Consider the following 17,432-nt stretch of genomic DNA (forward strand, 5'->3'; position numbering starts at 1 on the left):
CCTGGATGTAAACTGAGTTTGCTTCTATGACCTTCATATAACACTGTTTGCTTTAGTTCATTATCCTATGGTATGCATATTCTATTTTTGAATCTCAAAATACCATCCACTCCTAAAGAGAAGTCTTTAGCTTTGCCAGTATTTAATAAGCCCATGAAGTTCTTCAATTTTGAATCTTCCAACAGCTTCTCCTTCACCTTCTCCAGAAATTCATTAGTTATAACAAGTTTATTACAACTAATGCAATTTGAAGACATGGAAACCTCCAAATTCATACTCTTGAAATCTTCAATCAATGCTAGCTCTCTAATAATAAGCGACGACATTTGTATCTTTTTACGACTCAATGCATCTGCAACAACATTTGCCTTCCCAGGATTATATATTAGCTGGAAATCATAGTCTTTTAAAAATTCAATCCATCTCCATTGCCTCATATTTAACTCATTCTGATCAAACAAATACTTCAAGCTTTTATGATCACTAAACACATTAGAACTAACTCCGTAAAGAAAATGTCTCCATATTTTTAAAGCAAAGATAACTGCAGCCAATTCTAGATCATGAGTTGGATAATTTCTTTCATGCACCTTTAACTGGCGAGAAGCGTAGGCAACAACTTTCTTATTCTGCATCAGAACACTAGGAAGCATCACAGAAAACTTTAAAAGACTGATTGGTATCAGGGATTGTCAATACAGGAGCATTAGTCAACCTTCTTTTCAACTCTTCAAAACTTCTCTCACATTGTTCAGTCCATGCAAAAGGATGATCCTTTCTAGTCAATTGGGTCAAATGGGCCACTATTTTAGATAAATCTCCTGTAATATCCTGCTAACCCGACAAAGCTTCTAATTTCAGTAACTGTTTTAGGACGTTCCCACTGAAGTACAACCTCCACTTTAGAAGGATCTACTGATATTCCCTGTGCAAAGATGACATGTCCTAAAAATTGTATTTCTGACATCCAGAAGTTACATTTTGAAAGTTTAGCATATAACTGTTTTTCTCTCAAAATGTTGAGGACGGTTCTAAGATGTTTTGCATGTTCTTCCCTTGTACGAGAATAGATCAAGATATCATCTATGAACACTACCACAAACTTATCAAGAAAAGGTTTGAATATCCGATTCATATAATCCATGAAAATAGCTGGAGAATTAGTCACCCCAAATGGCATAACCAGAAATTCATAGTGACCATACCTTGATCTAAAAGCAGTCTTCTGAACATCTTCCGCTTTCATTGAAATTTGGTGATAACCTGAGCGCAGATCTATCTTAGAAAAGACAACTGCCCCACGCAACTGATCCATCAAGTCATCAATTCTAGGAAGAGGATATTTATTCTTTATTGTCAAATTGTTTAATTGTCTGTAATCTATGCATAGACGTGACAAACCATCTTTCTTCTTCACTAATAGCACTGGAGCTCCCCATGGAGAAACACTAGGTCGAATGAATTGCTTTTCCAATAAGTCCTCTAGTTGTTTCTTCAATTTAGCTAACTCCGCTGGTGCCATCCGATATGGAGAAATTGACACAGGGCCTGCTCCGGGAATCAAGTCTATTGCAAACTCTATCTCTCTTTTAGGTGAAAGTCCAGGAATCTCATCAGGAAATACATCCATAAACTCCTGAACTACAAATATATCTTTTTGTACTTTATCAGTAACTATAGAACAAGCCAAGAGCATAAAACATTATGCACCTTCTTGTATATCTCTCTCAAACTGATGAGCTGAGATAACCTGCATTCCTTCTAATTTAGGGAAAATTAACTTCTTCCGACCACAATCTATAAGGATATGATTAGCAGACAACCAATCCATTCCCAATATAACCTCCAAATCTTTTAGAGGTATACAAATCATGTCGATTTTGTATCTCCGCCCATCTATAATTACTGGACACTCAGCACACATGGAAGAGGTTACTATAATACCTTTTGTTGGTGTAGATACCAGCAACTCAAATTCTAATTTTCGGACTGGCAACTTAAGTTTCTTAGCACAATCAAAAGATATAAAAGAATGGGTTGCCCCAGAATCAAACAATACAGATAACTGTGTTCCAAGGATAGAACAAATACCTCTAACAAGGCTATCAGAGTGTGAAGCTTCAGCTCCACTAATAGCAAAAACTCTGCCAGCAGCTTTGGGTTTTTTATTATTATTTTGTTGTACTTGCTGCACTCCGCCAGAATTTGGAGCTCCCAATTGGACACGACAGTCTTTTGTTGCATGACCATACCTGTGACATCTATCACATGTCACATTTGACACTGGATGAGGGAAAAATCTAACAACATGTGGTCCACAGCATCTAAAACATCTGAAACTAGGTGATGAACATATATTTATTCACACTCACTAGCCTTATTCATAGATTATTGGACTATAATAATAAATAAATCCATTGTTTTAATTAATATTCTTATAATTGGGTTTATTTGGGCCTTAACTATTATTATTGTTAATTCTGTGTCTTTAGAGTAAATTTTCCAGAGGAAACATCCACCTTTGTGAATGGGTAAAATATGTAAAAGTCCAAGTTGCTTCTTGAACCAAAACAGAAAAAATATTCTGAGGAGAAGAAAGAGAAAATAAAAGCTACAAGATTCCAGAAACAGAATTGGAAGCAAATCTTCTGCAAAATAAAAAGAATTATGGAAAGTGGAAACTGTTTACAAAATCTATACTGCAATATTTTCCCAAGATCCTTGAAGCAGAAAAGCCTATAAAAAGACACAAGCATCAAGGAGAAAGGGGAGAGCTTCATAGGGTTTTCTTAGTTTATTTTCTTCTTAGTAATTCTTTTGTTTTGCCTCCGCATGGAAGGCTAAACCTTTTTGGTTGATTCTTTTATAATTCCCCATTGAGTTCTGAGGTTTTGTTCCAATAAAAGTTTCGATTTTTAATTCTCTATAGCAGTTGTTTTTATTGTCTAATCTCCTGGAAAACTGGTTTTTGTGAGAGGTTGTACTTGAACGCATGATTGAGAGTCTTCCTTATCTTAAACTTTGGTTTCTTAGTTAGTTCGTATTATTCTAATTAATTTCTTGGGCGCATGATTCAAGAGAGAGGAGATAAGCATTCCCATGGAGTATACGCATGGAACAAAGTGGGTATTGATTAAACTAGTAGACGCATGCTTTACTGGTGAGTTTCAGTTGAATCAGATCGGCGCATGTTCAATCTGGTTTAGCTCTGTTGGAGGATTGAGAAAAGATTAATCTTTAGAGAACCTGTGAAGAATTTAATGGTGGAAGAACTAGGGATCAACCGCTTTTTATTTGCTATTTTAATCTCTTTTATATTTTTTGCACAACTATCTCAAACCCCCTTTTTATCTTTATTGTTATTGCTAACTTTTATTGTCTGCAGATAGATTTTAAACCCTAATCAACTGATTTTACTATTGGATTCGTTGGGAGACGACTTGGGGACATTTGTCCACAATTATACTATCATCTCTCTAGTGTTAGACAAGTCTACGCTAGAATCATATTCATTTGACAGCAAAACGACAGCTATCACTAGGTGGTGATTGAGAACTGGGTCTTCCATTGCTATAAGACTGAGGTCCGAAATAAGGTTTCTTTCTATCTTCATATTTAGGCATGCTTTTAGAAGGTCCTCCCACTTGAGGCTTACCAAGTCTGCTACTATTTTTCAAACTCTCCACTACTTTTGCTTTCTCCACTAGAGCAGGGAAATCTCTAATAGACATAGGAATCACCACTTCTTTAAGTTCTTGCTTCAACCCAAACTCAAATTTTCTACATCTCCAAGCCTCAGTCATGGTCTGGGTGTAGAATCTAGCTAGGTGTTTGAACTTAGTAGCATATTCAGAGACCGAAAGATTTCCTTGTTCCAACTGCATGAATTCAATTTCTTTTGCATATCTGACACTATCAGGAAAATACTCCTCCAGGAATCTTACTTTGAAGTTCTCCCAAGTGGTATCTTCTCCTTTGTCTTCCATCATTTGCTTCATGCCTATCCACTAAAACTCAGCTTCTTCAATAAGCATATAGATGGCATAAGATAACTTTCTCTCTTTAGGGCATTGAGTAGCTTCAAAGATTCTTTCTATGTCTCTCACTCACTGGTCTGCTCCATCTGGATTTACTTTGCCATTAAATTTGGGTGGATTTTGTCTCAGAAAATCCTCCAGACTAAAAGTATGGGGTTGTTGATAAAGATGAGATGCTTCAACTGCTAATCTTGTAGTTTCTAATTGATGAAGGGCGGCTTGATGTTGTTGTGCCATAGTAGCACTCTGTTGTTGCAAGGCTGTTGCCATCATCTCTATTGCCAGAGCTAAGTTGGACATATCTATTGGTGGAGGAGGAGTATGTGGTCTACGTGCCATCTACTAAGCACATAAATAATTGGGTTAGAAACTACTAAAATTTCCAACTACATCTTTAAGACAAATTAACTTCAAAGAAATAATCATACGAAACAGGTAAAAACCAATCAAAACTTATCTCTAAAATGTACTCTAGCTACTTAGAATTAAGATAGAAAATAATCTTGATCAAGTCATGAGTGTGCACCCTCACCACTCTATCAAGATTCTTTTCATTCTTAATACTTTCATCTTTATTCATAACAATTAACTTGACTCAAAAACAAACAAGATTTCAAGAAAACAACTTTGTCAAACATCTTATTAGAAACTTTTAACTAAGTTTTGAGGCTAGACTTAACAAAAATCTACACGCAGGAGAAACAGAATAAACCCACTACCCTCAGGTTATCCTAAGGATGAACCGCTCTGATACCATTAAATGTAACACCCAATAATTTACATATAACTATTACAATAAAAGTTCTACCAGTTTCTATACAAACTTGGAGTTTCTCAAAACATTCCTAATACATGATTAAGATTTATAGAAATACAAATATTTACATATCCACAACTCAAAATAAGACTCTGAAACCTCTAAGGCTCTCTTGCACCTGTATGGTCATCTGCTCGTGTACATAGTAAAGTCATCGCAGTTCAAACACAACAAGAAAAGTAAGGGTAAGCTAGTGAAAATAGAATTTTATAATATACACACTTAAATCCAAAGAGAAAACCAAATTACATGATCAATTTCTCAAATTATACACTTTTCTTCAAATCTCAACAATAAAACAATCACATGGATCTACACATCCAGAATATTCAACAAACAACATCTTCTGGAAGACCCGTATTAAGTAAGTCCTACCAGAGACTAACACCTGATCCAAAGATTACCAGCGAATCCAACATAAAGGATCAGGGTGAGTTCAATACAACCCAAGTCGTGCATCTCATATGTCACGGTGTGCATGAACTCCCTCATCAGCTTCTCACCACCTGATATCTTAGTCTATGTGACTTAGATCATCAGTGAAGCTCGGAGATCTCTGTTACCACATAGGCATCAATACTTAATACACAGCAAACATCAGTCCATACATTATCCCAAATGTATGAATTCAATTCCATACCATTCTGTCATACAATATCATTCAAAAAGTTATCCACAATATGCAAACGTCTATTTAACATAAAAAAATAACACTTTAATACTAAATCATCAAAACCTAATATTTCCACAAATTTAAATAATATAAACAAACAACCCAATATATATAACACATAACATCCCTACAAGAAAAATTGAATATTGGGACCACGTCCCTTCCGCATTCAGATCTTCTATCCTAAGGTGCTATTAAAAATTAAATTTAGCTTCCCATACCTCAATTGCTTGCTTTCCAAGCAACTTTTAGAATTTTATTCCCCACAGTTTGGATAAGCTTCAAGATTTACGGGCCTAATGCAAGTTATCCAAACAGAACAAAAAATCAGTATATAGTAGAATAAGTTGAGAGGATTAAACTTCTCAACTGACCCCACCAAGATTGATGATTAAATCCTAAGGAAAAACAGAGAACAAAGGATATTTAGAGTAAAAATGAACTTACTTTGTTTAAAAATCTGATTGGGTAGAAATGTTCCTTAACTCCTCAGCTACAGCGTGGTATGATCAGATTCTAAAATAGATGAAGTTTGGGAGAGAAAATTAGGAGAGAGGGAGAGAAGAGAATATGGAGAGAGAGAGAGAAAGAAGAGAAATCAAAGAAAAAGGGTATTGTGGTGGGAAGAATGTTTCTGTTGGTTTTTTAAAAAAAGGCACGCTGTTACATTGGCTCTTATGCGGGGCGGGACAGAGAATCTAGCCTGCATTCTTACGCAGGACAGGCCAAGTGTCGGGCGGGTCGAACCACTTTGCCATCCCTAGCGATGGTCTCCGATCGATTGATTCTTTCACCCAGATGAATGAGGGGGGGGGGGGGGGATCTGCAAAGGCACTCCGACGATCAAGTTAGTTCGAATACAATATGCATGTGAATTGAGAGTGAAAAATTACCTTTGATGTTGGATCTAGTTTGATATTTATACATTTTGGATGGGTCCCAACTGTCATGGGTTTGCTCATGGGTCTAAAAGAGGGTCCAATCATGTCTTAATCATGTTTTACGACTAAAATGGTGTAATTATTGTTAACAATGGATTTATGGGTTGTTCTCAGCCATTCAGTCATTTCGGCCTACTTGACAACACATTTACCCCAGGCTTAAGTGGAGCGATTGCCATGTTGGCCTACTCGACTAGTCGGTAGTACATTTGCCCCCAGGCTCAAGAGCGATTGCCATGTCGGCCTACTCGTCTAGTCGATAGTACATTTGTCCCCCAGGCTCGAGTGGACCAATTGCCATGTCGACCTACTCGTCTAGCCGATAGTACATTTGTTCCCCAGGCTCGAGTGGACCAATTGCCATGTCGGCCTACTCGGCTAGTCGGCAGTACACCTCTCGTTACTTCTTAAATGAAGTTATCCTCAAACTTGCCTTTCCAACCCTCAAAAGATCATACTTCCTTAAAATCTCTCCACCAAAATGAATTCGACCTATTATTCCTTTGATTCCTTAAATCCCTCCAACCTTCATACTTTGATTTCAACGCCTCTTTCCACAAATCCTTCTTGTCAGAGCCCAAACTCCATATCAACTTTCCTAATAAAGCAATATTGAACAGTCTATCTCTAACATTCTTAGCCTTCCCTCTTCATTCGGCTCACAAACCTTTTCCACGAAGCCCACACTATTTTCCTACCTTTTGAGCTCCAACCCCATAAGTAGTTCCTCTATAGCTTCACAATGTTTGTCGCCGCCATAGCTGACATTCTATATAATGACATATAAAACAGGGGAAGAGAGGATAACACTAATTTTATCAAACATAATCTTCCTGCCATGGAGATAAACTTACATTTCCATTTGTCTAGTCTGTTCCTCACTCTTTCCACCACCCCCTCCCAAAATTTGCTCTTTTTGTGACATCCCCCTACAAGCATACCCAGATACTTAAACAGAGTTTTCATCACCTCACAGTTCAAGATAGTCACGAAGCACTGTAGCGAATGAAAGTTGTTCTCCACCCCTCTAATGCTCCTCTTTTGAAAATTTACCTTCAAACATGATGCTAATTTGAAGCAATTTAGGATAACCTTAATAACAAACACATTTTGAATGTTTTCTTTGCAGAGAAATAAAGTATCATATGCGTACTGAAGCATGTTCACCTTTTTCAACTTATCTCCAATCTCCAAACTCTCTAACAACTCTTTCTCAATTGCCTTCCTTACTACCTCAGCTAAACCTTCAGCCATGATGAGGAATAAAAACGACGTTAAAGGATCTCCTTGTCTCAATCCCTACTTTGTTTTGAATTCCTGAGTCGGTTTCCCATTTACTAACACAGACACCGATGAAGATTCTAGACAAGCTCTAATCCATCCAATCCCTTTCCCGTAGAAACATAACCTTTCCTACATGTAATAAATAAACTCCCAAATAACTGAGTCATACGCTTTTTCATAATCAACCTTGAAGAAAATGTAACTACTTTTTCTCCTTTTCACTTCATTGGCCACGAGGACACTATCCATTAACCCACATGCCCTCCAAGAACACAGATTTCCTAACGTCAATAACTTTATGCAAAACATTCTTCAACCTCAAGGACATGATCTTAGACACAATTTTGTACAAAAAAACGACCAGAGAAATTGATCTAAATTCATTCAGATGTTGTGGATTGTCGACTTTAGGTACCAACGAAATAAAAAGAAGCGTTCACCCCCCTTGGACATCTTCCACTTTCCTCAAAATCTTGCACCGCCCTTAGGATATTTGTCTTAATCTCTTCCCAACAAAACTTTATAAACCAAAGTTGAAACCATCAGGTCCTAGACTTTACCACTTCACAACACCACACTACATCTTTAATTTCCTCTTTAGATATACTTCCTACCAACATGACATTGTCTTCATCTGTGATCCTGTTGAAAACTGCATCATCTATCCTGCACGTTGATAAACATCTTTGCTAAACTTGACTTTAAAAAAATCTCTAACATTTTCCTTCACCATACCCTGCTCTTCGTACAAGTGGCCATTATCCCTTAACCCACGAATACCATTTCTTGCTCTTCTCCAACTAATTACTGAATGAAAATATTTTGTATTCAAGTCCTCCTACTTCAACCATCTCTGATGAGCCTTCGGCTGCAATAAAGCTTCTTGACAATGATTGTTTCTTCTATGCTCTGCTAATAACAACTTCCTCTCCTCTCTCCCTTCCTCACCAAGCTCACTGTCATCATCCTTTGAATCTAGTTCTTGAATTTTCTTCTGAAGATCTTCCCCCAAGTGATAAATATTGTTGAACACCTCTCTATTCCAAACTTTTAAATCGAATTTCAACTTCTTCAGCTTTTCTTTAAATACTAAAATCCCACTGCCTTGCACCTCATAGCTTCCCCAGTTATTACAAACAAAGTCTTTAAAACTACTGTCATTTTGCTAGATATCCAGACTCCTTAACAGTTTCAAACCCCAATTCATGATAACATTTTTTAACACCAAAGCATAAGACACCGATCTGCCTAAGATGAATTGTTTGCTATTATGCCACTTTTCCAGCCGTTCCCGCAACACTAAGATCTGATGTATTTTGCTCTTGATTAACTCATTTGGTTTATACCACGTAAACTTTCTTAGCGTAATCGGATTATCAATCAAGTATGTGTTTTCAATAAAATCATTGAACCATCTCACCTCCCTACTATAATTTGCGTCATTACCCACGTTCCTCCTCTCACCTGACCTCCTAATAGAATTAAAATCCACAATCACACACCAAGCCTTAGAGATTTACGCCCTTCTCCTCTCTCAAACTTCCTCCCAAAGAGATCTCTTCTCCCTAAGAGACCCAGAGTTATACATATTAACAATAGTGATATGAAAGCCACTTCTATCATTCACTCCCCTTTAATAATGTTGTAGTTATCCCCATTACTTACATTGATAAGATGGAAGCAACTTCATCATGATCACCCCTCCAGCATTATTTTCAGCTCCATTCTTGACCCATTCAACATCGTTAGAACCCCACATTTTAAAAGTACTTTCCTTTCCCAACTCCTTACACTTTGTCTCATGTAAGCACACCAAAACCACATGTTCTTTCTTAATCCGATCTTCCAAGTATTTTCTTTTAATGTTTCCCCCCACTTCCCTTATGTTCATACTAATTAACTTCATCATTAAAAAAGTTGTTCTCCATCCTACTTGTGCTCACCCTCCTATTCGCAATATTGTCCCTAATGTCCATAGCTGGAAGACAGGCAACTATAACATCGTCTTCTCCCGCAAAAGTAAAACCAAGTTCCTTTCCAATGTTCCAAATTCTAATGGCTTCTAAGGGATCATTTTTCATCCAAAAAAGTCTATTACATTTTCTAACAACACTATCAAATATATAGTTGTTAAGATTATGTGAATCTAACCTTAACTCTCGCTGTTGAAATATAGATTTGTTGGATGAAAAGGCCCCGACATGCTTCTCCCTCCCACACCTCTTCTTAATATGTCGCCCTCTCCCATGTAATCGCTTTCTTCTCCGTAAGAAGAAGTTCTAACCACGCTCTAAAATCAACCTTTTGCTCACTCCCTTCTCTGAAAAATCCTCATCGCCATTGCACCTCAATGATTCCTTGTTTTCTGCTAAGGAGCCCGAGCGCACCTAGTTATGGCTGCACCTATGTGTTGGTTATAAGGTTTCATCTAACACACCAACGTCCTCGTGCGACACCAAATCGGTCTTGCCTTCTCCTCCATAAAGGCCAATTACCGAATGGTGCCACCTTTCCCACCGTCTCTCTACCTCCTCCCATCTCCCTAATTTGCTCTCCTCGCATGTAAAAGCACCGCTCATCCCCTCTCCCATGGAACAATAAAAGTACTTATGAAGACCGAAAGAAACCTACTTAAACTTTTAACTATGAAGATTTTAATTTTCTTAGAAAGTGTAAAAGTAAGAAGGATTAAGTTCCACAAATGTGAAAACAATCTTCCACATAAAAAGAATCCTTTTAATATTTTAATCTTGAAAAGTGAATGCCTCAAATGGTTTCTTTTGTCTTTACTTTTATGGATTCAATAATTCCACACTCTTGACATGCAATTTTTTTTACTTCACTTTCAAATTTTCACAAAGAGAAAGGGATTCAATTCATATGATCACTTGAATTCTTTGTTTGGAACTAAATCAACTACCACTTAAACAATTTCTATTTGCTTTTAGTTCTTCACAGTTAAAAGCAAAATAAGTAGAATGGATGTAAAGACTCCTAAAACACTAAGAACATAAGACTCAAGCAAAAGAGGTAAGGGAAGAAGAAAATTTGACACAAAATAATTCAAAAGAAGGATTTAAAGTGCTTAATGAATAAAAAGACGGAATTGAAATTGCTTGAAGATGAAAGCAATAATTGAAATGTGCTAAAAATTAAAGGAAAAAATCAACTCTAAAGCATGCTTTGAATACCACATGATGTGAGTTGATTTTAGATTGCACATTTTATGAGTTTCACTTTTGTTTAAGCTTTTTGAGATTAGCAATTATGGTGAGAAACTCAAAGATGATTCCCACTGGACACGAACTTAACCAAGTGGTTAAGTAAGTGTGAAAATTCACTTCTAGAAGGCAAAGAGAAAACAAAATTATATGATGTTAATGATGAATAGGTGCGAAATTAAAGAGCATATAAGGGAAAGAAAGAAGATCAAAACCGAATAGAAAAAGATGAACACAAGAACATAAAGGAATGGAAAAATAAAAAGATGAAAGGAAAGAAAAGCTTAGGATGATGAAGGTGTGGTCACGCCACCTAGAGGGGGAGGAGACTCCAAGATGAATGGTGAAGAGTCGCCACTTAAAGTGTAAAGCACTTAAGATAAGACCCAAATTCTAGGAGACTCAGCTCACTAAACCGATAGAGTTTCTTTACTTTCAAAATTCAATGTGTTTTACAAGAGGGGAGACATCCTATTTATAGATATGAGTGCCTTAGAGAGGAAGATAGGAAGGGTAGGAGTGTAAATGACTACAAGCTTCTAGAAACTAGGTCAAATGTGAGCACATGGGGGAGTCTTCTAGAATCTAGGTCAAAGGTGAGCATATGAGTGACTTTCTAGAAGCTAGGTTAAGGTGGCTTTGGCACAAGTCCAATTTACTAAGTACACTCTATTCTAGCTTATTATTTGAACCCTTAAAGTGAGCCAAATTTATTTACATAAACTTGTCTTGTGAAAAGACTAGAAAGAAGAACATATGATATTTTGGTTTATGTCTGGTTCTTCTTCTACTGAAACTCTCTTGAAATTTAGTGGGATCTAATCTTGTATTCTGAGATGAATGATCTAATTGTAAAATATTTGTTGTGTCCTTCGTCATCTGCTTATCGAAGTGATTTATATTATTTGACAATTTTAAAATTGAATTTAGAGATTTTAGAACATGATTATGGGAGCAACAACAATTTAAAAAAAATTGAAAAAAAATTTAGGATGCAGTAAGGATTTAGAGAACTGAAAAGCAACAAATATAAAATTGATTTTAAGGATTAAGTGTCTCTCTTTAACTTAGTTCTCTTTAACTTAGAAAAAATAACAATTTTCTACTTTATTTTTTCTAAGTTAATCTATATCAAGTGTCGGCTTACCCGTCATATTAATTGCTTCTCCAAAAGTGACACTACGATATTTTTTTATTTTTTTTTATACTAAGTTGATAAATGTGCAAAACGTTTTTTTAATTATTATTTATCTTACATTCGTTACACTCACCTAAACTCATATTTTTTAATCATACCATAAGTATTGTGTCCCTTCTTCTACGTTAAATAATAATTATTTTTCATTATAAATATGGTATGAATTTGAGGTGCATTCTCTGTCAATGTTAAATTCTATATTTTTTTCTTCTTATTCAAATAGGGTTTGTTGAGTCGACATGTGTTGATTTTCAAGCTCACACTATTATTTATAGTAATTAATGTATTTATAGTAATTAATGTTTAAAGATAATTGTTATTTTGTATTTGCTGAATTATTTTGAATTAAAAAAATAGATCATGAAATAAAACTATTGCAATAAAAAAAATTGTTTGTCACCTCAAATTTATAGTTCTATAAATTCATCAAATATAAAATGCATTATTTATAAATAATTTATAAATGCACAATTTATAGTAAGTGTATACAAGAAAACATGATATTAACTACCTAAGTTTATGTTGGTAAAGAGTGGACGTGAGTTGTGTCGGTTAAACCCACACAAATTCAACGCAAAAAAGATGTTGTGGGCCAACCGATGCATGAAGGATGCGAAAAGAAAGTGAAAAAAATAATAATTTTGCATCGGTTAGACCAACACATGGAACATAAATAATTTGAACTATGCGTCGGTCATACACTACAAGAAAATCATGAAATAGAAACCAATTTCTAGAAACCAAAATAATTAGTTGCAATAGTAACTAAATTAGAGACCATTTTAGAAACTAAAAAGAAATTTGGTTTCTAAATTAGTTTCTATTATTGTTAAATAGTTTCTAAATTGGTATCTAATTAGCAACCAAGGTTTTAGAGACCAAATTTAGAAACTAAATAATTGGTATCTAAAATCTTAGTTGCTAATTAGATACCAATTTAGAAACTATTTAACAATAATAGAAAATAATATAAACTAATTTAGAAACCAATCTTTTTTTTAGTTTCTAAAATGGTCTCTATTTTAGTTTCTATTGTAACTAATTATTTTGGTCTCTAAAAATTAGTTTCTATTTCATGATTTTCTTGTAGTGATAGTTGATGCTATATGTCCAAAAAAATTTATTTAATGTGTTGGTTAGGCCGACATATAGACATCACCTTTTGATTTTTTTTATTATGTGTATAGAATAAATTCTTTTAAATTTATTAAATTCATAATATTTTAATAAATATATTAGTTTTGAATAATTTATTTTAAAGTGAATTTTAAACTTTAATATAAGTAATTAAATTAAAGTTATTTAGTTGATTAAAGTATTTAATATTAAAAATATTTGAAAAAATTATTTGAAAAAGTTAAGAAATAATTGAAAAAAATAGAAAAATAATAATTGAGTAAAGAAAAAAATACTTATATAAAATATAAAATATGTATAAGTTTCGGGATATAAGTTTGATATGAAGTAATTAATGTAAAATTTAATGGATTTATTTAAAAATAAAGAAGCAATTAAGAAAAGAAAAAATTAGAGTAAAACCTTTGACAGGTAACTTTAAGAAAATATGAGTCTCATAATATTTGTAATGATAAAGGAACAATTTATTTTCAAATCGAGATTTCCCTGGATTTCCATTGTGGTTCAAAAGAGTTGACTTCTCATAAATGAAACATAATGTCATTTTAAAAATTTATCCACAAAGTATATAATACAAACATTAAAATTGAGTGTGAGTGAGTAATTAATTCTTAATTGTTAGATTACTACATAGATTTAGCTTCTTTTATTATTGTATGTCATTAACCTCTATTAAGCAACAATCTTGATTGCATGAATAATATGTTTTTGACAAGTAGTGATTTTACTATGCTTAGTTCTTAAATATGTCATTATAGGAAATTTAGACTACTTAGCTTTTTTTTTTTTTCAAATTTCAAGAAGAAATAAATCAGCATATGTTTTGATCTTAGTTAATTAATATTCAATCAATGAACACTTATAAACAATTTTATATATTTTTCCAAAGCATTTCTATATCATACTCTCAATCAAGCTGTCTTTCTAAAAAAATGTCTTTCTAAAAAAGAATAAATGAAGAAGAATCAATTTATCTCTCAACAATAACAAATTTAACATTAAATGTTCTTAAACATTGAATATTTTTCCAATACAATATTTAGTTTATTTTTTTGTTGTTGTGTGAATTAAATTATTTTGTTTAAATTTCTATTTTAATTTATTGAGATTTAATTAATTGTTCAAAATATTATGAAAATGGTGAATTAAATATCCATTAAATTTAGTTGATTTATTTATTTGGAAATAATTTATAAAAATATAAATTTATGTGTAATATTTATTAATTATATTTGTAATGAAATTTTAAGTTAAAAATTAAACCACAAAATTGTAGATTTGCGTTAGTTTAGCCGACGTAAATTTGGAGTCTTTTTTTATTTTGCGTCGGTCACGACCGATACAAAGTAGGTTCCCATTTTTGTGTCGGGCAAGACCGATGCAAAATCTTTAATATATAGCGAAATTTCGTTCTCCCGCATCACTTTCTCCCAAATTAAAAACTTAGACCTATTTTTTCTCTCTTCTCTCACTTCACTAACGAGCCCCAAGCCCCAGCCTCCGCCCCTCACTACCTCGGCCCCGATGAGTTCTGTCCTATTGCCTCCGTCGTTCCTCTGCCTCCGCCCCCACTGCATTTCTCGGCCCTTCCTGCACCTCACTCTCTTCGTCGCCATAGTGCCTCCGCCTCTGCTCTCACTGCCTTCGTCGTCGCAGTCCTGTCATTGGTCTTCTCTGCATTCTTCTCTTTGTTTATTTTTTATGAAATTTGTTGTTAAGTTTTTTTCTTCTTCATACCGCTGCACCCGTCGCACTTCCAGCTTCAGCTCCAACTTCCATTTTCTCTTCTACTTAATTTGCGAAAGATAATTTAAAAAATTTCAAAATTTGTTTTTGATGTTTTGATTCATTATTTTTTTTTTGTTTATGTTGATTATGGTTTTATCTGAATGGTGAATGATTTATTTTATGTTGCGTATGATTTTATATGAATGGTGAATGGTTTATTTTATCATGTTTATGTTGTTTGTGATTTTTTCTTAATGGTGAATGGTTTTGCTGAAGAAAAGAAATACAGGAGAAATGATTTTTTTTTTCTAGTTTCTAATTTGACCCACACAAGATTTTTTTTAACATAGTTTGCATCGAATAGGCTTACACAAAGTCCAATTTTAATTTTAATTTTATTTCTTTTGCATTGGCGGACCGATGATATTTCGTCGCTTTTTACTTTCAGCTTAACAGGTGATATTTGTGTCTGTTTTACATTGACTTGGTTTGTGCAATTTGTGTCGCTTTTGCTGACCGACACAAAATGGACTTTGCTTCCACACTTTTCTCATTAGCTTCATGGCTGACGCAAATCCAATATTTTTTGTCCGTTTTTCAGTTGTTTTTTTTTTCCGTATTTTATTATAAAAAAAATAATTTTTCTTATATCATATTTTGTGTGAAAACTTGGTTATGTCATAAAACTTTCCCTCAAATTAAATCCTATAAGCAGAAGTTGTAATTTATAACTTTCCATTAACACTGGTTAATAATTTTTAATATCATATCATTACTGCAAAATATTAAAAAAACCTGGTTGACTACTTTTTAGTATATAAGTTTTTCTTAATTATATATTTTTCACTTATAAAATTCGAACTTATATAGCTTACTTAAAAGTGTGTGTGTATATATAATATGGGGTGTTTCAGCTTACATACATCTTTCGTGTGAGAACATGATACATTATATAGTTCTGTGACGTAAAGCTTGTGCTCTAGATTTAGGTCCACATCTATATTACTACAAGGTTTAATCAATTACTTAGTTTATGTTAAGTTTGAAGTTTCAAAAGTTAAAATATTTCTATAATTAAATTATATACAAAAGTCATATTTATATTCTTATTCGAATAAGTTTGTTAAAAAGTTATTTTAAGATACTTAATTTCATTTAGTTATACAAAAATATTAATTTTTGCCATACAAATAAAAAAATGTATACACGAAGAAATAATAATAATAATAATAATAATAATAATAATAATAATATTGATATTCTAAAGATAAAGGTGATAATCATTTCAAACTGCATTCTTATATTTGAATTTAACAAAAACATAATAAAGAGGCTACTAAAGCGTAAAGATAAGCATGTTAAGAATTGACACTATTTCTATAAAACATTTATCAACTTTATTTTCCCTCAACATGCTTTTACTAATTTTAATTTTAAATTCAATAGTTTTTTTTAATTAATTCAACTCAACACTTGCTTATTTCGTAATTACAATTAATTCCTAATAAAATAAATACAAATTAATTCAACAAAAGTAGATGCAATGTTTAACAATATACGTGTCATAAGGATGTGAGGTCACACCGTTGTGGTCCAAATGTTTTAACACCTAATCTAATTCAAACCAAGGTCTAAAGAGGTAACTTAACAATTAACCAAGTCATTGAAAATATTAAAATTAGCAATGGACTTTTGTAATGGAAAAAATTGTAAAAACGTTGAAAAAAGTTCCATTTTATAATGAAATTTTTAATAGATGCTGTGATAACTATTTTCTACACCAAAGGATTCCGTTAAAAATAAACTGTAGAATTAATAAATAAACATTCTTAATTAATTTTGTAACTAGATAATATTTATAATTTTTTTTTCGTCATAAAATCCATCACAAAATTTAAAATATTTATTAATATAATAAAATGTGTAACTAAATGTATAAATATATTAGAATTTTTTTATATTTTATAATATTTTATGTGTAATTAATAATAATAAAATTTAGTTTGCGCCTAAATAAAAAAAATTCTTACAAAATTAGATGAAATTTTTTCAATAAATGGAGAAAAAACTCTTATCAGTTAAACAAGTTTTGACAAATTTTTGTTAAAAGATATAATTTCATTTATATCAACTGAAAAACACATACTTCAATTATTAAATAATATTATTATTTTTTTATTTAGTAATAATTGAAATATTTGATTCAGACTAAAAATAAATAAATTTAAATTACCTTATCTAAATAAAAATTTTAAAAAATAAATTAATTTGAATTGAGAGTAATTTGTGATATTTGAAATTATGATTTTTTTTCAGCCAGACTTAATTAATATAATATCATAAATTAAGAAAAAAAAAATCTCTTACTCAATATAGAAATGTTTTGAAATATAAAT

The sequence above is a fragment of the Phaseolus vulgaris genome, chromosome 8 (genome assembly GCF_051622355.1).
Source record: "Phaseolus vulgaris cultivar YP4 chromosome 8, ASM5162235v1, whole genome shotgun sequence".
In the NCBI taxonomy this organism is placed as follows: Eukaryota; Viridiplantae; Streptophyta; class Magnoliopsida; order Fabales; family Fabaceae; genus Phaseolus; species Phaseolus vulgaris.